The sequence below is a fragment of the Misgurnus anguillicaudatus genome, chromosome 1 (assembly GCF_027580225.2).
Source record: "Misgurnus anguillicaudatus chromosome 1, ASM2758022v2, whole genome shotgun sequence".
NCBI lineage: Eukaryota > Metazoa > Chordata > Actinopteri > Cypriniformes > Cobitidae > Misgurnus > Misgurnus anguillicaudatus.
In genome coordinates, this window is record NC_073337.2 from 5282240 (window position 1) to 5298785 (window position 16546).

At 35.9% G+C, this 16546-nt stretch overlaps 1 long non-coding RNA gene across 1 annotated transcript; it reads left to right on the forward strand.

The window, feature by feature from the left end:
* The first annotated feature begins 253 nt into the window (after nucleotides 1–253).
* Nucleotides 254–15486, forward strand: LOC129432788 (uncharacterized). Its single transcript, XR_012358718.1, has 5 exons — nucleotides 254–425; nucleotides 14403–14425; nucleotides 14610–14730; nucleotides 14801–14900; nucleotides 15200–15486. It is a non-coding gene; the product is annotated as an uncharacterized lncRNA (long non-coding RNA).
* Nucleotides 15487–16546: the final 1060 nt, after the last annotated feature.

The following is a 16546-nucleotide window of genomic DNA, read 5'->3' on the forward strand; positions in this document are numbered from 1 at the left end:
AAGTTAGAAATGAAATTAAGCCAATCTTTTTAGAAAAGAGCTCAGCTGAGAGATAAAAGACAATTTTTAAATAAAATGCCAACTTTAAAAATAGCAAATTTATTATAGTAATTAAAAGAATAAAAAAACAACATGGTTTATTTGTTCCGAATTTAAAAATAATAGCACATTTATTATAGCAATTAAAAGAAATTGCTATAATAATTTCCTAAGAGAAATGCTGTCAGGTTTTTACACAACACTGCGAATGCTAATAACACCTTTATTGAAGTTTGATGTAATGGAATTTAGACGCGTGACGTCACGCACAGGATTGTTTTAGTTTACTTTAATCGTCTAGGCAACCGAAGAAGCAGCTGGATCGCGCCGGACGATTCTGGTATAAACTCGGAGTGGTTTCGACAGCATCTACGCGAAAATTGCAGGTACTGTACAAATTTTTTTTTTTCTTATGTATCTGATGGTTAGTTTATATTTTAACGTGAAAAAGGGTAAATAGAGATTTGTAATTAATAATGTAACGTTAATATGCTAACTTATACAAATTCAACTGTTGGCATAATGTAATTTTTAAATAAGCCGTTAACGAGTAAGGCTTCGTTAAATTCATGAGGTAACTTATTGCTTATTTCTGTTGTGTTTTCCAGTTTGAGTAACGTTAATTAAATTACCCGTAATAACAAGCGTCTGTGGTAATTTATCCGTAATAAAGAATTTACAATTTAGACACTTTATATTTTTCACAATTATATTAAACTGGGCTTGCTATCGTTGTAACAAATATTGCGATTTTAACAGCAAACTAAAGCTAATTTAAATTAATCAAAAAGATTGCAATCCAATATTAAAGCGTCCTAAGGGATTTAATGCATTAATATACCCACTAACTTGTATGTAACGTTAGGTAACTTATATCTACGCTGTCGCGGCTATCAGTTTGGTTCCGCCCAACGCAACTTCGGATTTCCTCAGGCGAAATGCAAAGTAAAAACAGTCTTGAAATTGTAATGGACATTTAGTTGAATTGCTAAACTACAAATGAACGAAATTTCAATGATTTTGAACAACGCGCACCGGAGTTTTACAAACCGCAAAATGGAAAACAATAGGACAAAATAAAGTGATAACTTTCGAGTTTCAAATGGCCAGTTTTTATTTTGTTATTCTTGAACCCATAGACGTGGTCTTAGTGCCATTTTAAAGGATTTTTGAAGCTCTTAGTTTTAGCATTTAACCATGTTGAAAATTTTACTCACATATATAGGATTAGTTAATTTCACTAATTTCACAAGTTAACTTCTAAAACACAATACAATTTAATGACTAATACAAAATACAAGCAAAACACAATGGAACATTAATATGCAACGAACAGTACATAAGTGAATCATTTATCATTTTGGTTCAAGATCACGTACTCCACAAAATACTTTTTTAGGGGGTTAAACAGGCCAGGCGTCGTTCTAAAAACGAGCACTTGAGGGCGCTTTGGAAGCGCAAATGTGCTTCTGTTGATATAATACAAAACATCAGCGGAAGTTTTTTCTTATAAATATACAAATTTTCCAGATAAGTTGTTTAATCAATGCGTATTGACATTGTGGTAGCAAGTTGTGTTATATTTATATATAAAATCGACACGTTATCCACTTTATTTTTTACGTAAATGAGGTCGCCGCCATCTTTGTGCTCGTGTATAACCTCCGGTAAGCCATAACGCTAATGGAAGTCGTATTGCGAGTGTGTCGTTTTGACTGGCTAGTTAATGTTTATTGAGAAATCCAAAAGGAAATCTGGCATAATTTGGGTTGCCATAATAGCTGGTACAAAAGTAAATCTCTACAAAACATTTGACTAATCAACACAACAGAGCTGAATGTGGCTCATGTGCACACATGATCTTTATCCACACATCCATCCAGTAAAACCTTTCATATAAACTAATTTAATCTCATTTATCTATTCTTATCTACACTGTGCTCCAAATTATTATGCATGTTACGTACTGTATTTCAGTAAAAAAACATTCAGGTTTTAAAGAAGCTTTGATTTATTTCCCATATCTTTTTAACTAACTAATATCCATCTCAGACAGGTTTAATCATTAGTTTGAACTAAAGACAGAAACTATAGACATAAAAGTTTAATGAATGGGAGAGTCATGTCAAAAATGCTCATACAGTGGGGCAAAAAAGTATTTAGTCAGCTACCAATTGTTCAAGTTCTCACACTTAAAAAGATGAGAGAGGCCTGTAATTTTTGTCAAAGGTACACGTCAACTATGAGAGACAAAATGAGAAAAAAATCCAGAAAATCACATTGTCTGATTTTTTAAGAATTTATTTGTAAATTATGGTGAAAAATAAGTATTTGGTCAATAACAAAAGTTTATGTCAATACTTTGTTATATACCCTTTGTTGGCAATGACAGAGATCAAACGTTTTCTGTAAGTCTCCACAAGGTTTTTACATATTGTTGCTGATAGTTTGGCCCATTCCTCCATGCAGATCTCCTCTAGAGCAGTGATGTTTTGGGGCTGTCGCTGGGCAACACGGAATTTCAACTCCCTCCAAAGATTTTCTATGGGGTTGAGATCTGGAGACTGGCTAGGCCACTCCAGGACCTTGAAATTATTCTTACGAAACCACTCCTTCTTTGCCCGGGCGGTATGTTTGGGATCACTGCCATACTGAAAGATCCAGCCACGTTTCATCTTCAATGCCCTTGCTGACGAAAGGAGGTTTTGAGTCAAAATCTCACGATACATGGCCCCATTCATTCTTTCCTTAACTCGGATCAGTTGTCCTGGTCCCTTTGCAAAAAAACAGACCCAAAGCATGAGGTTTCCACCCCCATGCTTCACAGTAGGTATGGTGTTCTTTGAATGCAACTCAGCATCTTTCTCCTCCAAACACAAGAAGTTGAGTTTCTACCTAAAAGTTATGTTTTGGTTTCATCTGACCATATGACATTCTCCCACTCTTCTTCTGGATCATCCAAATGCTCTCTAGCAAACTTCAGACGGGTCCGAACATGTACTGGCTTAAGCAGGTGGACACATCTGGCACTGCAGGAATTGAGTCCCTGGCTGCATAGTGTGTTACTGATGGTAGCCTTTGTTACTTTGGTCCCAGCTCTCTGCAGGTCATTCACTAGGTTCCCCCATGTGGTTCTGGGATTTTTGCTCACCATTCTGGTGATAATTTTTACCCTACGGGATGAGATCTTGCGTGGAGCCCCAGATCGAGGGACATTATCAGTGTTCTTGTATGTCTTTCATTTTCTAATAATTGCTCTCACAGTTGATTTCTTCACACTAAGCTGCTTACCTATTGCAGATTCAGTCTTCCCAGCCTGGTGCAGGTCTACAATTTTGTTTCTGGTGTCCTTTGACAGCTCTTTGGTCTTGGCCATAGTTGAGTTTGCATTCTGACTGTTTTAGGTTGTGGACAGGTGTCTTTTATACTGCTAACAAGTTCAAACAGGTGCCATTAATACAGGTAACAAGTGGAGGACAGAGGATCCTCTTAAAGAAGAAGTTACAGGTCTGTGAGAGAAAGAAATCTTGCTTTTTTGTTATTGACCAAATACTTATTTTCCACCATAAATCGCAAATAAACTCCTAAAAAACCAGACAACGTGATTCTCCGGATCCTTTTCCTCACTTTGTCTCTCATAGTTGAAGTGCACCCATGACGAAAACCACAGGCCTCTCTCATCTCCCCAAGCGGGAGAACTTGCACAATTGGTGGTCGACTAAATACTTTTTTGCCCCACTGTATATTATTATGTAACTTGTGTTAAATACATTGTTTGATTTACATTTTTTTTGAGGGGGGGGGGTTGTATACGTCCATGCAGCACATTTGACAGATATCTGTTTTGTGGATCATTTTAACCCACAAAATTTTGATAAAGTGCATTCTGACTCAGTGTCGCTTTCTTTTTGTTGTTATTATGAACATCTGATGGAAGATGGCATCTTTATCACTTTCAGTTATTATTAATCTTGGAACGTGTGAAAATATGCATTTTATTAATACATTTATTTATTGCATTTAATTGAACTAAACAGCAGAACCACAGTGCCAAAAACACCCATACGTTTTATGCATAAATATGCACTATGTACAGCCATCACATTTAATAGCCTCTCTAATTACAAAATAATGGATGAATCTGCATTATGAAAACAATGACTCGTTGCCTCGCTGCCTCATGAGGCAATGACTTCGGAGGCATGAAGGCAGCTCAGAGAAAGACTTTCGGACACATTTCAAAGGCAGCGTGTTTAAAATATAAACAGAGAGCGCCTTTGTGATAACTAATCACATATTTGAAAACTACAATACTAATTTCTCGCTAGAAATGCAATTAAAAGGTGTAAAAAATGAAAATCTACCTTTATTTACACTAAACTTGTGCTCCAGTCGTACACGTGGCCGCCATTTTATTTTTTCGAACTTGACCAGGCTCGACCAATCACATTCTTATTGTTAGCCCACGTATAGGTATCTCAAGAGACAGAAAGTAAACCTAATATTGAATTCGGACATGCCTTGATACCTTCCTGCCTTGGAAAGCTGCCTCAGAAGGCAGCAATTTAGAGTTTTGGACGCAGCCAATATTTCCCATTAAAAGTCTGTTTGTGGTTTGTTATGTGTTGCTAAAGTTTAGGCCTGTCTTAGCCTGACCCCCTAAATGTACTAATTTAATGTGAAATAATCCACTACAATCGCATTGATGCACAAACTCATTTAATTTACATGTAGTGCAAATATACAATCTTATTTTTTAAACATCTAAAGTCTTAAAACTTTCATCAAGTTCATCACACAAAAAAATTCTTAACGTTTTAAATGTATGTAACCTAAATTAATATGCATATTTGTCCATTTGTCTCACCTACACTGTCAGATTTTCCTACCATAGCGCAAAATTATACCCATTTTTTTCAATCCAAACTCACTAAAAATCCCAATGTGGGTTTCTACTTTGCGTTTGTGACTACGTTAATTATTTAGTGCAGCCTTGCCCTAGATTCTAATTAGGTACTGGTACAATGATTTTATAGTGGATAAAATAATTGTATTAAATATGATGTGACCGCGCAAAAATCAGATTGTCTAATGTAGTATAAAATAAACAGGAAGGATGCGACCGTGCAAAAATCAGATTGTTTTGGTATAAAATAAACAGGTAGGATGTGACGGTTAAAAATCAGATTGTCTTATGTAGTATAAAAAACAGGTAGAATGCGACCGTGCAAAAATCAGATTGTATTATGTAGTATAAAATAAACAGAATGCGACTGTGCAAAAATCAGATTGTATTATGTAGTATAAAATAAACAGAATGTGACTGTGCAAAAATCTGATTGTATTATGTAGTATAAAATAAACAGAATGTGACCGTGCAAAAATCAGATTGTATTATGTAGTATAAAATAAACAGGATGCGACCATTCAAAAATCTGATTGTCTTATGTAGTATAAAATAAACAGGTAGGATGTGACGATTAAAAATCAGATTGTATTATAACAGGTAAGATGTGACCGTGCAAAAATCAGATTGTCTTATGTAGTATAAAATAAACAGGTAGGATGCGACCGTGAAAAAATCAGATTGTCTTATGTAGTATAAAATAAACAGGTAGGATGCGACCGTGCAAAAATCAGATTGTCTTATGTAGTATAAAATAAACAGGTAAGATGCGACTGTGCAAAAATCAGATTGTCTTATGTAGTATAAAATAAACATGTAGGATGCGACCGTGAAAAAATCAGATTGTCTTATGTAGTATAAAATAAACAGGTAGGATGCGACCGTGCAAAAATCAGATTGTCTTATGTAGTATAAAATAAACAGGTAGGATGCGACCGTGCAAAAATCAGATTGTCTTATGTAGTATAAAATAAACAGGTAATATGCGACCATGCAAAAATCAGATTGTATTATGTAGTATAAAATAAACAGGTAGGATGCGACCGTGCAAAAATCAGATTGTCTTATGTAGTATAAAATAAACAGGTAGGATGTGACGGTTGAAAATAAGATTGTCTTATGTAGTATAAAAAACAGGTAGAATGCGACCGTGCAAAAATCAGATTGTATTATGTAGTATAAAAAACAGGTAGAATGCGACCGTGCAAAAATCAGATTGTATTATGTAGTATAAAATAAACAGAATGCGACTGTGCAAAAATCTGATTGTATTATGTAGTATAAAATAAAAAGAATGTTACCTTGCAAAAATAAGATTGCATTATGTAGTATAAAATAAACAGGTAGGATGCGACGGTTAAAAATCAGATTGTCTTATGTAGTATAAAAAACAGGTAGAATGCGACCGTGCAAAAATCAGATTGTATTATGTAGTATAAAATAAACAGAATGCGACTGTGCAAAAATCAGATTGTATTATGTAGTATAAAATAAACAGAATGTGACCGTGCAAAAATAAGATTGTATTATGTAGTATAAAATAAACAGGTAGAATGCGACCGTGCAAAAATCAGATTGTATTATGTAGTATAAATAAACAGGATGCGACCATTCAAAAATCTGATTGTCTTATGTAGTATAAAATAAACAGGTAGGATGTGACGGTTGAAAATAAGATTGTCTTATGTAGTATAAAATAAACAGAATGCGACTGTGCAAAAATCAGATTGTATTATGTAGTATAAAATAAACAGAATGCGACTGTGCAAAAATCTGATTGTATTATGTAGTATAAAATAAACAGAATGTGACCTTGCAAAAATAAGATTGCATTATGTAGTATAAAATAAACAGAATGCGACTGTGCAAAAATCAGATTGTATTATGTAGTATAAAATAAACAGAATGCGACTGTGCAAAAATCTGATTGTATTATGTAGTATAAAATAAACAGAATGTGACCTTGCAAAAATAAGATTGCATTATGTAGTATAAAATAAACAGGTAGAATGCGACCGTGCAAAAATCAGATTGTCTTATGTAGTATAAAATAAACAGAATGCGACTGTGCAAAAATCAGATTGTATTATGTAGTATAAAATAAACAGAATGCGACTGTGCAAAAATCTGATTGTATTATGTAGTATAAAATAAACAGAATGTGACCTTGCAAAAATAAGATTGCATTATGTAGTATAAAATAAACAGAATGCGACTGTGCAAAAATCTGATTGTATTATGTAGTATAAAATAAACAGAATGTGACCTTGCAAAAATCTGATTGTATTATGTAGTATAAAATAAACAGAATGCGACTGTGCAAAAATCAGATTGTATTATGTAGTATAAAATAAACAGAATGCGACTGTGCAAAAATCTGATTGTATTATGTAGTATAAAATAAACAGAATGTGACCTTGCAAAAATCAGATTGTATTATGTAGTATAAAATAAACAGAATGCGACTGTGCAAAAATCTGATTGTATTATGTAGTATAAAATAAACAGAATGTGACCTTGCAAAAATCAGATTGTCTTATGTATTATAAAATAAACAGAATGCGACTGTGCAAAAATCAGATTGTATTATGTAGTATAAAATAAACAGAATGCGACTGTGCAAAAATCTGATTGTATTATGTAGTATAAAATAAACAGGTAGGATGTGACGGTTAAAAATCAGATTGTCTTATGTAGTATAAAATAAACAGGTAGAATGCGACCGTGCAAAAATCAGATTGTATTATGTAGTATAAAATAAACAGGATGCGACCATTCAAAAATCTGATTGTCTTATGTAGTATAAAATAAACAGGTAGGATGTGACGGTTAAAAATCAGATTGTCTTATGTAGTATAAAATAAACAGGTAAGATGCGACTGTGCAAAAATCAGATTGTCTTATGTAGTATAAAATAAACAGGTAGGATGCGACCGTGAAAAAATCAGATTGTCTTATGTAGTATAAAATAAACAGGTAGGATGCGACCGTGCAAAAATCAGATTGTCTTATGTAGTATAAAATAAACAGGTAAGATGCGACCGTGCAAAAATCAGATTGTCTTATGTAGTATAAAATAAACAGGTAGGATGCGACCGTGCAAAAATAAGATTGTCTTATGTAGTATAAAATAAACAGAATGCGACTGTGCAAAAATCAGATTGTATTATGTAGTATAAAATAAACAGGTAGGATGCGACCGTGCAAAAATCAGATTGTCTTATGTAGTATAAAATAAACAGGTAGGATGTGACGTTTAAAAATCAGATTGTCTTATGTAGTATAAAATAAACAGGTAGGATGTGACGTTTAAAAATCAGATTGTCTTATGTAGTATAAAATAAACAGGTAGGATGCGACCGTGAAAAAATCAGATTGTATTATGTAGTATAAAATAAACAGGTAGGATGCGACCTTGCAAAAATCAGATTGTATTATGTAGTATAAAATAAACAGGATGCGACCATGCAAAAATCAGATTGTCTTATGTATTATAAAATAAACAGGTAGGATGCGACCGTGCAAAAATCAGATTGTCTTATGTAGTGTAAAATAAACAGGTAGGATGCGACCGTGAAAAAATCAGATTGTCTTATGTAGTATAAAATAAACAGGTAGGAGTTTACACCATTTGTAGAAATAAAACTAACTATAAATAAGGTATATTATTGTTTTAATAGAGAATCAAATAAATAAGCACAACAAATATTTCTTCTTGCAAAGAGAAATGTAATATCCCTTTAAAAAGGTTTATGTCTGTTAAAATAAAACACTTCACAGTCTTTACTGTATGAATTAAATATACATGCATTCGTATGAAGTGCAACAGTTCTTCAGTGATGAGCAGAGAATAATTTTATTGAGAGATGAATTAGGATGTAGCTTTAAGACGTGGGAGAGATCGTTCTCTTCTCGTGCACTGATGACCGGCTGCTGTGTATGCGTGCGGCGGGTGTCCGCAAACAAGAGCAGCTGTGAGGAAAATGGAAGTTTAAACCTTCAAAACTTTAAAATGAATGCAAGTAATAAACTTTCGGCATAAGAATGCAATTGTCCTTGATAGATATGTGTTGTATTCGCTGTTTGATAGGGATGTGAAGACGCATCGCGCTGAGGACCGGAGCGCGTCCTCATAGAAAATACGCATATCTCTGTAAAGGCAGAGAGAGAAATCCAAATGTGCACGTCACACATGAGCAACGGGTTACAAAATGCTCGCACTGTGTAAAATGGTCTCTAATTGCAGCCGCCTCAGGAAAGCTATGATGACAAAAGTAAACAGAAAGATCGGCTCATGAGATCGGAAAATTTAGCGAGTGCCGATCGCGTCACTTAATGCCGTTACCGCCCAATTACGATTGGCGGCCGATCGATCGGAGCATCCTTAAAAAACAACAATTATATTAATGTTAAGAGGCTTAATGCACTTCACTGCATGAAAACAATCCCAGGGTTAGTTAATTTTCTTTGATTCTAAAACACAACCCAATTCAATTTAAAATACAAATATAGCCTATATTGCTATTCTTTGTTTTTTTTTAAATGTATTTCCTTAAAATATTTTTTACTACTTTAGGCGTCATTTTTTTACTACTTTAAGAGTCATAACCTGAACACCCTGCCCGTTATCTGACATCAGCATCATTCAATTCCACTTCCCGTCCGATTGACATAAAAAATTATTCCTTATTGATGCCTAATTGATTCCCAACCTGGAAATGACACGTTAATATTATTTTACCCGTTACATTAAATTACATTACATTAAATATTATGCGTTTTACCCGCCTGCGTGCCCTGCTGTTCTGTCTATAAACAGATGGAACACAGTCTCTCTGTCTGCCTCAAGTTCAATATTACTAACGTCTTTCTCTTTCTATAGGAATAATGTAGCTTTTACTCTATTAATGTCTTGCAGTCTCATGTAAGTATTTAGTATTTATCGTACCTTTTGGTTTTGGACAATTATCTTCATTTAAAGGCGCTCTAAGCAAATGTTTGACGTTACTTTTTGTTGATGTTTGAACTGTTTTCAAACAAACGGAGCATAGCTAACGACTTCCCCTCCCTTCCGTGCTTTTATAAATGCGCCTAACCCCCACCCCCAAATCCTTCTTGTCGTTTATTGGCTGGAACAGTTTGTTATCATTTCTGGTGGTAGGTTTGGCGACTTTGTTTTTATTGCAGTTCATGGAGCCTAGGCTGTCTACAGAGATCGCGTTTTTTTTACAGTTTGATCAGTGGACATAGGTCTGTCATAGACGTCCAAATGACATCCAAAGAATCACCCAGTTCAAACATCAAATGTTGCCATAAATATGAGGTCCAAGTAGGGTCATGGTTGGACGTCTAAATAGTGGACCTAGTTTGGACGTCGAATAGATGTCCAGAATTGGTCATGGACCGACGGACCCAATATAGACATGATCTGCACGTCAACCCGACGTCCTGTGTTTAGTGGGATACGATGATTAGCTTGCATCACAACTTGCACCTTAAATTGTGGTCATACAGATAAGAGTAAAAAACATTCAGTCAGAAAATCATATAGGTTAGGCTACTTTTTGATTTGTTTTGTTAATCTGATAATTATTTAAGTTAAACATATTTCGTGTAAGCTTACATGTTTGCACATAAAACTAAACCCCTGAGGAAAATTATGATACTTTATTTACGTATTTATAAATGAGTGAACAATGCGAATCAAGGGAGGACTTTATTTCTCTATTTAAGACAGCCAGTCTGGAAGTGATGACATTGAATTTGCCAGCTGCAACTGTGGGTTTTGTCTAAAAGGCATATTCACCTTATTCCGCCATGCCCCTTTTTAATTCTTCGCTCTTCCGCATTTTGTCAACCGACTTCCGCTGCTAATATGGCACAGTGCATTCTGTGTTTAGAAGATTTTTTGTAGTTTACAATAACTTAAGCGAAATGACAAATATCGCTACTGCTGTAAATGTTTTAAATTAGGAGCACGGTTAAAACTTCATACGACGCTCGGATAGTCTTATATTGTCCCATCAATCGTCTCGTGGTTAGACGATATGAAGCGGCCGCGGCAAGTAACCTATGGGACATATTAACTCGTCCTGTCAGGAGTTGATGGAGCAGCATTGGAAATTATTAAAGTACTTATGCCTACCAATATTTATACAGTGATTTCGTCTTTTTTAAAGCAAATGTGCACCTTAGCCAGTCCAATAACTATTTCGTTTTTATGTGGTAATGTACCATGATAGAATTCATTTGCAAACTTGCCAACACTTATTCATTCAAATCAGCAGACATAAATCCTTTTAAGTGGAATCTACAAAGCTTACATATGGTTTAAGAAATTCCTTACAGATAATATCTGATCACAGGTTTATATAACTGCATGGCAGGTTACACATAGTAAATGTTTAATATAACTGCATGACAGGTAACATAGTAAATGTTTAATATAACTGCACAACATCTGATCACATTGTAAAGATTTAATATAATTGCACAACATCTGATCACACTGTAAATGTTTAATATCACTGCATGACATCTGATCACATATGAAGGTTTAATGTAACTTTACAACAGGTAAAGCAAGACCACCCTGCAATAAATTAAGACACAGCTTTATTGGAGTCATCAGGAGCTGATCCCAAGTGTTTATCTGGAAGCTGTTGGTGTATGTAAAGTAAAGTGCTTGGCGACTGTGTAATGGATGCAATATCAACCCTGTGTAAAGCTGAACCAAAGATGGTTGTTTCTCAGCAGAGATATGTACATTTGTGCCAGCTCAACACATTGAAGCAGTTTCTCGGACAGGGTTTACAGGACTAGGATTTAATTCTATTAGGACATTTTAGTTTTTACAAACAAACCCTACAAAAAAAAACAAGACTGGTGCGCATCTTGTGACAAAACAATGACACTCATATATGTTGAGGTATGTCAGTACAAGGTGTTTTTAAATGATTGTAGCTCAAATATGCATTTTAGCCTGGGACCAGCATAAGCTCTGTCAGGGAAACCGCACCATTGTTTTCTCATATCAGATGTAGGTTGCTTCAGGTTGAGTTGTGGTCAGAGACGGATGGATCCTCCCATTGTGTTTCTGCATCACAGTTTAGGAACATGTTGATTGTATCATCCTCACAGTTGTCCACTGCATCACTACACATCAATGCATCTGTGAAAACAATATAACCATAAACATTTTTATGTTAGTATTTAAAATAAACTTGCATCATGAGAATTAACATATAAATGGCACACATACTAAAACAGAACAGTGTGTAAGAGAGAGATGCATTAAAAAGAGACAGTAACATTATACACACAACCTTTAACTTCAGTGTTAAATAATACGTTGTTTAATAGGTCATTATCAATATCTGAATGAGAAATGAACTGACATTCTAGCATCTGAAATCTGCAGTAACTTGTAGGAATCACGTGGGCTACTGTAAGAATGTAATGTACTATAATATCTCGTTGTACTATCGTAAATATAAAAATATAGGTGGACAATTAAAACCATTCAAATAGTTGCATTTTATAAACTAACGTTACTGATCTTAAGTGTATTTGTAGAACGGACTTCACAAATCTAACTTTAGGCGAACGAGCACAAAGTTAGCTGAGATAGCTTACCTAAAACTGCCCACCTTTTCAACACCCGGCATGGTTTAAAGTTACCGGAACATCGTAGTCGAAGCATTACTTGGGATAAGGGTGTTCCTCAGTTGGCTTAAAATTGGTAAGAAGAAACATAAAGGCGCTCGAGTGAGCTTTTTAAGCTTAACGCGTCGCCTTCAGTCACTGCCTCAGCTGCTCATCGTCTATGCGGCCGGAAGAACATTGACAAAATCAGCGCAATGGCGCCGCCCTTGTTGTCGTGAAAAATAAGGTGAATAGCAAATGCCAAAAAGTTTAGGATTAGATTTGGAGGTAGTATTAGCATGGGGGGGGGGTTTTTAGATGTCTCCTTATATGAAACACCTGATTTCACTCATCGGCTCCTTAATTAACACACTAACGAGCTGATGATCGGAATCAGGTGTTTTTATATGTGGAGACATCTAAGGCTATGTTTACACATGGGCGGCTATTTTCATAAACGGACATTTCAACCTCTCCGGTTTCAAAAATTATATCGTGCACACATGTCAGTTTTCAGAAAAGTGTTTATTTACACGTACCCGTGCATATTTGCGGTCAATAGACGCTCAAGCCACGTAAGCCAATCACCGGCAGCGCTGGTGGTGACGTGAACTGGTTCTTCATGTTAGAGGGAGGAGTTGTTGCAGTAGGTGATTGATGACGTCAACGTACCGCGAGAGCGAGTTGAGGAATCACACGTAGATGTCTAATTTCGAATCGCTCTCGCGGTACTTTGAAATCATCCGTCCGTCGGTTCTTGCAGCGCCGCATGAAGTCAAACACGCGTTAAATTGCTGACCTCCGAGCACTCGTCTCTGCTCCTCGACATAATGGAGCAGCTGTATTTGCAAATACAAACACACGAAACGAGTTTGCAGGAACATAAATGTGATCTTGGAAGCATTCAGAGTAGCAGTCACATGTAAACATGGGTCGCACTTTTGACGTAGGTGCGAGCTCTGGCGCATACTCAGTGACGTTGCCTGCTTAAACATCCGTTTGTCTCACTTTACATGCAACCGTGCAACCGAAGGTTTTCAAGATCTCCACTCTGGCCGGAGTTTTTAGAAACAATCGGTTTCAGAGGCGAGTTCTCCGTTTGCGTGTAAACGAGGGGCACAAACGAAGGTAAATCTCTCAGTTTTTAAAAATAACCATGTACGTGTAAACAGAGCCTAAAATGTTCTGGGAGGGGGGGCCGAGGACTGGAATTGAAAACCACTGGTCTACATCAACCTTTGAGATCTTTTCGCTCTAAGAATCAACTGTGCCTGACGATTCCTCGATCATGCTTGAATTGAAGAAGAGATAGATCTTTTTTGTGGCTACCCCTAGACCAGTGGTTCTCAAACTTTTTCAGCGTGCGGCCCCCCTTGTGTACGGCACATTCCTTCGCGGCCCCTCCAAAGAAAAGTTTCCAAAAAACTGTTCTAAAACTCAATTTTAATTAAACAAAACATATTGAATTATACAAAGTAGTGCTGTTGGTTAGTATACTTATTTTTTTAGGTTTAATTGCATAGAATTCATGATAAATTAATTTATTTTATAAAATGTCATAAAACTGGGGCCCCCCTGGCACCATCTCGCGGCCCCCCTGGGGACCCCGGCCCCCAGTTTGAGAACCACTGCGCTAGACTATGGAATGAGCTTCCCCTGTCCATAAAAACTCCTAATCCTATCTCCTAATCTAGGGTCTTTTCAGAGAATGTTAAAAACGTATTTATTTTCCTTGGCTTTTAATAATGTGTTGGAATTTCTATGACAATGAATTTTATGTATTTATTTTTGTTTTTTTCTCTTTCATGTACAGCACTTTGGTGCCTAGTAGTAGCAGTAAGTAGGACAATCTGAAAGCATCTTGCACCTTCAGGTCATCCTACCCATTTAATTTATACTAGTAGGACAATCTGACAGCATTTGGCGCTTTCAGGTCATCCTACGTCTGTTTTATACTAGCAGCAAAATCAGATCTGTCTTATGTAGTATAAAATCCTACCTGTTCGTTGTATACTATTAGGTGTTATGATACCACAGACCAAATGAGAGAAAGAATTTAAAAAAGTGAGTTTTTATTAGACATGAGCAGTTAAACAGCAGATGGTATAGTTCGGGAGAAGATGATTGGTTGATGAACACAGGTAATCTCCTCATATACACTTCTTTAATGTCCCAGATATAACAAGACAATTAACTTTACTTTCCTTGTAGGTACACAGATGATGACGACGACAGATAACCATACCTTCAGGTCATCCTACCTGTTTATTTTATACCAGTAGGACAATCTGACAGCATTTGGTACAGTCAGGTTATCCTCCATGTTTATTTATACTAGTAGGAGAATCTGAAAGCATTTTGTACCTTCAGGTCATCCTACCTGTTTAATTTAAACTAGTAGGACAACCTGGAAGCATTTTGCACCTTCAGGTCATCCTACATTTTAAATTTATACTAGTAGGGCAATCTGAAAGCATTTTGCACTTTCAGGTCATCCTACCTGTTTAATCTATACTAGTAGGACAATCTGAAAGCATTTTGCACTTTCAGGTCATCCTACCTGTTTAATTTATACTAGTAGGACAATCTGACAGCATTTTGTACAGTCAGGTCATCCTACCTGTTTAATTTATACTAGTAGGACAATCTGACAGCATTTGGTACAGTCAGGTTATCCTCCATGTTTATTTATACTAGTAGCACAATCTGAAAGCATTTTGCACCTTCAGGTCATCCTACCCGTTTAATTTATACTAGTAGGACAACCTGAAAGCATTTTGCACCTTCAGGTCATCCTACCTGTTTAATTTAAACTAGTAGGACAATGTGAATGCATTTAGCACTTTCAGGTCATCCTTCCTGTTTAATTTAAACTAGCAGTTTAACAGCAGATGACATAGATCTGCAGAAGATGATTGGTTGATGAACACAGGTAATCTCCGCACAAACACTTCTTTAATGTCCCAGATATAACAAGATGATTAACTTTACTTTCCTTGTAGGTAAACAGATGATGACGACGACAGATAACCACACCTTCAGGTCATCCGACCTCTTTAATTTATACAGGTAGGACAATCTAAAACAATTTTGTACAGTCAGGTTATCCTACCTACTCTGTAGGTTGTACTATAATCCCTCCTCTCCTTAAGTACCTAGGGTCTTACTAAACTGGGTGAATGTTTATGGTAGGAGAAATAATGCAGTGTGTATATAAATCTATTGTCTTTATTGTAACATATTGTGTAGATAATTTGCTGTATTAAAAAATAAAGTTGTCCTCCGAAGAGGGGGGGTGGTGGCGGGCCAAAAAAAGTAGGATAATCTGAAAGCATTTTGCACTTTCAGGTCATCCTACTTGTTTAATTTATAATAGTAGGACTATCTGAAAACATTTTGCACCTTCAGGTCATCCTACCTGTTTAACTTATACTAGTAGGACAATCTGAAAGCATTTTGCACCTTCAGGCCATCCTACCTGTTTAACTTATACTAGTAGGACAATCTGACAGCATTTGGTACAGTCAGGTTATCCTCCATGTTTATTTATACTAGTAGGACTATCTGAAAACATTTTGCACCTTCAGGTCATCCTACCTGTTTAACTTATACTAGTAGGACAATCTGAAAGCATTTTGCACCTTCAGGTCATGCTACCTGTTTAATTTATACTAGTAGGACAATCTGAAAGCATTTTGTACTTTCAGGTGATCTTACCTGTTTAATCTATACTAGTAGGACAATCTGACAGCATTTAGTACAGTCTGGTTATCCTCCATGTTTATTTATACTGGTAGGACAATCTGAAGGCGTTTTGCACCTTCGGGACGTCCTGCTTGTTTAATTTAAACTAGAAGGACAACCTGAAAGCAGTTTGCACCTTCAGGTCATCCTACCTGTTTATTTTAAACTAGTAGGAGAATCTGAAAGCATTTTATACCTTCACGTTGTCCTACC